The sequence below is a fragment of the Coturnix japonica genome, chromosome 1 (genome assembly GCF_054131305.1).
Source record: "Coturnix japonica strain WE chromosome 1, WE-NBRP24, whole genome shotgun sequence".
Lineage (NCBI taxonomy): Eukaryota > Metazoa > Chordata > Aves > Galliformes > Phasianidae > Coturnix > Coturnix japonica.
The window spans coordinates 138804178-138810316 of NC_140663.1; positions in this window are offsets into that span (position 1 = coordinate 138804178).

The window sequence follows — 6139 nt, forward strand, 5'->3', positions numbered from 1 at the left end:
GGATCAGAGAGAGAATGAGGAAAGAATGGAGAAAAACAAACAAAAAGTTACATGCTGACTATAACTACCATTCATTCTTCATTCCCCCATGATGCTTTGGGGAAAAGGTAGAAAAACATGGATAGCAGGGGCAAGAAGTTTTAATTTGTTTTTTGCTTTCGTTGCTTTAGTTTCTTACTAGTAGGTAACAAATTACACTATTCTTCATATGCTGAGTCTGTTTTGCCCTTGACAGCAATGAGTAAGTGATCTCCTTGTCCTAATCTCAATCCATGAGTCTTTTCTCATTACATTTTCTCCTCCTGTTCTTTTGAGAAAGGGGAATGAATGAGCCATGATGGAGCTTAACTGTCCGTCAGTGTGAAATCATCCCCTGCCAATATAAAAGAAATCTCTCTCCAGGAAATATGTTCATTTTTGTGTTGTGCTAACTGTCTGTGTGCTTGGTACCAGACTATTTTTGTTTTTCTTTTAATGGTGTGCATTTTAAGCATGAATTAAGAAAGTCTTGAAAATAATGATAAAGCTTGAAAGCAATAACAATAAAACAAAACAAAACATAACATAACAATAAAAAAAAACAAAACAAAATACTGATGGCCAGCTATTAAATAATGTTTGCCTCAGCAACTCAGTCCTAATCTGTCTCAGTAAGGAGTTCTCCAGTATGCCCACAAAGTCTTGGTGATTAAGGAGATCAGTAACCATAGTCTTACTATTTTATCCTGACAGGTAAATGAGAACATGATTGTTAGGATCTGACAACTGCTGTTATAATGACTTATAACAAACAGAATATAAATTAACAGTGTGCTTTTAATATAGGCCAAGCATTATAAAACTGACCTTTGCTGTTCTTCTAAACAAGATGATCGCCACAGATAAGTCTGATCCTTAGTATTTTGATGTACAGATACTCATTTGCAAAAAGATTTCTTCAGAAAAGATTCCTTCTGCAGAAAAGCCTGGGGCTGTTTTTGTTTGTTTGTTTGTTTGTTTTTGGTTTGGTTTTTTTGTTTCTTTGTTGTTATTATTATTTTCCCTTTCCTTCCCGCCCCCCCCCCCCCCCCCCCCCCCAACACACACACACAGTGTTTGGCTTGGTTTGAAGAATCATTCTTAATTACTTCTCTCTGGAGTCCTCAAGCACAAAAGGGGAACTCACCTGCCATCTGTCCCAGATCTGTATTTACTGAACAACACTCAGCAGGAACATTTACTCATTAGGTAAACATTTCTAGCTCCTCTTCTGGTGGGTGGCTAACATCTTTTTTAGTCATGAAGGTGGCACCTGACATCCTCCCTTGTAGGGTCATAGGAAGCAGAAAGCATGGGGATGGTGGGAAGAAACACATCTGTGTGGTATCTTGGTACAAGAAGCCTGTACCTGTCATGGATACCATGTTCAACCTGGTCAAGGTCCTAGGGCACTGCTGTGTTTTGATTGTATCCTTAAGCCCAGCAACCTTGACAGTGATTGATACAGTAAATTTTTGAGCCCAGAGAGAGAACATAAGGGTGATTTTAGCAATAGATAAGAGGAGTAGATTCCCAGAAGATGGATGTGAAAAGTGAGCTGTGGTGGGCTATCCTCAGATATGGGCCAAGCTCTCATGTAATCAAACGTTTAGAAGGACAGAGAAGAAAATAAGTTGAGTTAAAGAAACGGGGATTGATTATCAATTATTGCCATGGGCAAAGCTGAACTGATTTGGGAAAAACTATTTTACTGCTAATAAATTGTAATAATGACAAACGCAAGGATTAAAACAACCCCTCTGCTCCTTTCTTTCCCAATTACTAGTGGAAGGACAATCTCAGCACCAGACTAAAAGGATAAATACTTTGAACTGTACATGTAAGAAATGGAAATAACATTTTGATCTGCATTATTACTAATACATGTGCATTCATTAGGCAATTTGAACTGTTAAAACCTTAATTGAACTATTACTCCACATTTAGTTCTCTACAGTCAGTTCATTTCCTTTTGCCCCAAAGAAGACTGAATGTAACACTTTGCAACTCCTCCTGGAGTGGTTGAAATATTACCACAGAGCTTAACAGAGGCTTGTTGGTAGCCACCCTTTATTTAAATTCTATCTTTTTAACAACATACTGTACAAGGAAAATCAGTTGTCTATAAAACTCAGTGCCGCACATATACCAACATGCAGTCATCATGAACTAACATGGAAGCACATATGGAACCTCTCTCCCTTTCTGTCACATCCATTTATTTATCCAGTGACTGAGAAAAGAGTAGCACCCTGATAGCTTTCACTGAAGTTTCATTTAAGAGACTGGAATTTCTTGTAGAAAGTAATACTTGCATTTACTTCATGCTCACATTCACTACACTGAGTAATTGTGTTATTGGTGATTGAATAGAATGGTCTTCTCACGCATCAGCATGCAAATTAATACATACAGTATGTGACCAAGTAATTGGAAAGAAGAACAGTTGTGGGTAAGGCTTTGTGTGAACTGTATTATGTATGTGATAATAGGAATAATTCCTAGTCAGCAGCCGGCTAATGCTTTCTAACAGCAATGGCATAAAAAGGGCAATCTTAATTAACATTTAACCTACTAATCTATGCCATATCCTCAAAATGGAATTTTATTTTCCAGACACAATTTTCATATTTTTCCAGAGTTTCTTCAATAGTATGAATTAATTAATATCTATAAATTTATAATATCTTATATAAACAGATTATGAGTAATAGTAGTACGTGCTCAATTTTGCATAAGCTTTTAGAATAACTGTTGCATAATAATGTTTGCTAGCAACATGAATTTAAAGAATTTAATGGTTATATCTATACTTTAAAGGAGGAATTTAAGGGGAAAGCATATAATAGATTTTACTCCAGTGCTATACTTAATCAAATACTTGTCTAGTACTTGAAATATATCTATTTTTTTCATTTTTTTCAGAAAGCTATTTTTAGTCCCCAGTATTAATAACTTTAATGTCCCAGAATGCATATTCTCCTAATATGATTATGCGTGATCATCATGAATAATGTTCACCTTAATGTAGTCTGCAAATATTACCTACCTTCTCTATTTCATTCATTTTTGATACTTCTATTGCTTAGTAGAAAAAATTGCAATTTAAGTGATTTTAATAGAAAATTTTAGAGTACTCAATTTTATCTCTTTCTTACTAGCCCTGAAAATGCCTTTTGAATTGTAATCATTAGTTCTTTCAATTAACTTTCACAGTACTGAAAAATGCTTATCCGTGTACACTGGGCAATCCCCATGTTACAATATAATTCGATTAATGTAAGCTCTATTGTATCTGAGGAATTTCAAACTAAAACAAGTTAGGTGTGCTATAGGGAATACTGCCTGTAGCTATATTCACCTATTAAGATAGCTTCAGATCCGTCATCCAGGAAATGGAATCTATGAATTTATTATTTTGTCTAATCTTACCCAGTTTTCCTGGTTGCATATTATTTCATTTTATTTATTAGAAAAGCTATTAAAAATAATGATTGACAACTTAACACACAAACAGTAATGAATTAGAATAACATATTTTCTAGAATCTATCTATAAACACTTACGGATTCACAAAAAGCATCATGTCAGATCTGTATAGTGGCATATTTTGAACTTATTGATGACCACCTTATGATTTCTCTAGAGGTGTTCAATCAAAACAAATATGGTTGGATAGGAAAGGATTTTTTTCCACACCCAAGCAGAACTGGTACACCATCACAAATCCTCATCCTGTTGTTGTTCTTACAGTCAGTACATCAAATTATCCTGATGTTGCTGACATCTAACATTGCCTAGGGAACTACTTTGGATGCCAATTAATGGCATGCAGACTGCTCTTATTCTTGTATACCATTAACAACTTGTACCTTACATTCCAGTGAAAAATGTTATAATTTAAGCAGTTATCGTAGTGACATAGTTAAAAATCTCATAGACATTAATTGCATTAATAGAAATAGATAACTCAATTATTAACATTTAAGCCATGAAACTAATAGCATCAAACATTCTGCCTTAGTAATTTGATTTCTTTCTATAATAAGGTAACTTAGATAGGATGAAGGAAAGGCAGTCATACAATTTTTTGGGATTTTAGTTAAAGTCTTTGATACTGTTCCTCACAGTAACCTCCTAGAAAAGTTGTCCACCTATGAGTTGAACAGGTTCATATTACACTGAACAATTAACTGTCTAAACAGCATAGTTCTAAGGGTCATGGTAAACGGGGCTACATCCATCTTGTGGCAAATCACTACCAGTGCTCCTAAAGGATCATTTCTAGGGCCAGTCCATTTTTAGCATTTTTAACAATGACACATGCAAGTGTACAATGCATCTTCAGTGAGTTCTTTGATAATACTAAGTATGGAGGTGCTGTTGACTCTTTGTAAGAAGAGCAAGCCTGGCAAATTCAAATAGACTGAAGCATTGGAAAACCAGTACAAAAAACAACAAAGGCAAAAATGTCAGATATTGCAGCTGAGAGACAAGGGGCTATGGAGTCACTTAGCAGAAAGGGATCAAGGGGTGCTGGTCAACAGTAGGATTAACATGAGTTAGCAGTGTACCATGGCAGCAGTATCAGACAGCTCCTTCAGGATACTGGGATGTATACATATTCAGTCTCATGAGATGCTTTGAACATGCTCTTCTCTTCCAGTGGGGGAGATTTTGCTCCAGGGATGGGAGGTTTGGAGATGTGAGACGCACGAGACATCAGACATCTAATGAAGACTTCAGCTTTCTATGTGTCTGTTGAAATCAGTCCTCCTCATTTATCAGAGAGAGTACACATTCCTTGCACTTTCTCTTTTGCTCAGTGCACCCCTAGAATCTCTTCTTGATATTTTTCATATCCCTCACCAAGTTCAGCTCCATCTGTCTTACCTTTCCTGATCTCATCCCTGCATGTGCAAACAGCATCCCTGTATTCATCCAGGGTGACACATCCTTGTTTCCATTGCCTATGTGTTCTTCTTATCACTCAGTTTAACATACAGGTCCTTGCCCAGCTATGGCAGTTTTCTGTCCCCTCTGTTTGTTTTGTGTTATGGGAGGACAGAGAGCTCCTGTGTTCTCAGAGCAGCCTACTTAAAGAATTGCCAGCTCTGCTCTAGTCCTTTGTCCTAATGGACAACTTCCTAGGGATCTCATCCAGTAATTTCTTAAATAGTGTTATTCTTACTCTAAATCCTAACACAGTACTATACTAGGTACTTTGAAGATTAACTCTATCCTAGACAAAACCAACATAGAAATAGGTTGTATTATAGCAGTTGCCTTCAGTGCCCCAGTATGCTAATTTTAATGTGAACTTACACTGTTAGTGCACACAACCAGAAAATCTTGCAAAAATATTTCTTATTCCTGAAGTTCACTAACCTGAGAATTGTACTTTAAAAACCAAACATACACAAGAGCACAAAATATAAAATAAAATAAAAAATAAAATAAAATAAAATAAAGTAAAATAAAATAAAATAATCAAAAAAATAAAATAATAAAGAATTCTGATAGTCTGTCAGCTAACATTTACCTTTCTTGTGAATCAAAATGAACATATGTGCTTGCAAGCACTGCATTTTCTGATGTTTTATATTGAAAAGAAAACTGCTAGCAAATTTGAATGATCAGAAGTCAGTCATCAACGTTTATCAGTGTTCACTGATTTTTCTTTTCAAGCATATGAACAATATTTTTCATGTCCAATTATTACTTCATTGTCATCCTCATTCTCCAGCTATTTTTTCCATTTTCATACAGCCAAAGGTTTTGAACTTACTTTTTTTTTAGAGAATATGACTGAGAGAACATTAAAAACATGTATTATCTCTGAACAAAAATGTAAAAAAAAAAACAAACTGTAAATGATTTATCTGCTTTGTGCCAGATTATTATTATTATTATTATTATTATTATTATTATTATTATTATTATTATTATTATTATTATTATTATTATTATTATTATTTTCCCTATACAAGTTTTAATTCTATGTGTTCTTTATAAGTGGAAGCAGAGAAGGGAGGGGAAAGGTCAGTAAGGAAGGGAGGGGGAGAGAAGTTGGACTGATTTACTTGAAAGTAATCAGTAATCAGCAGGAAGACTGAGTTTT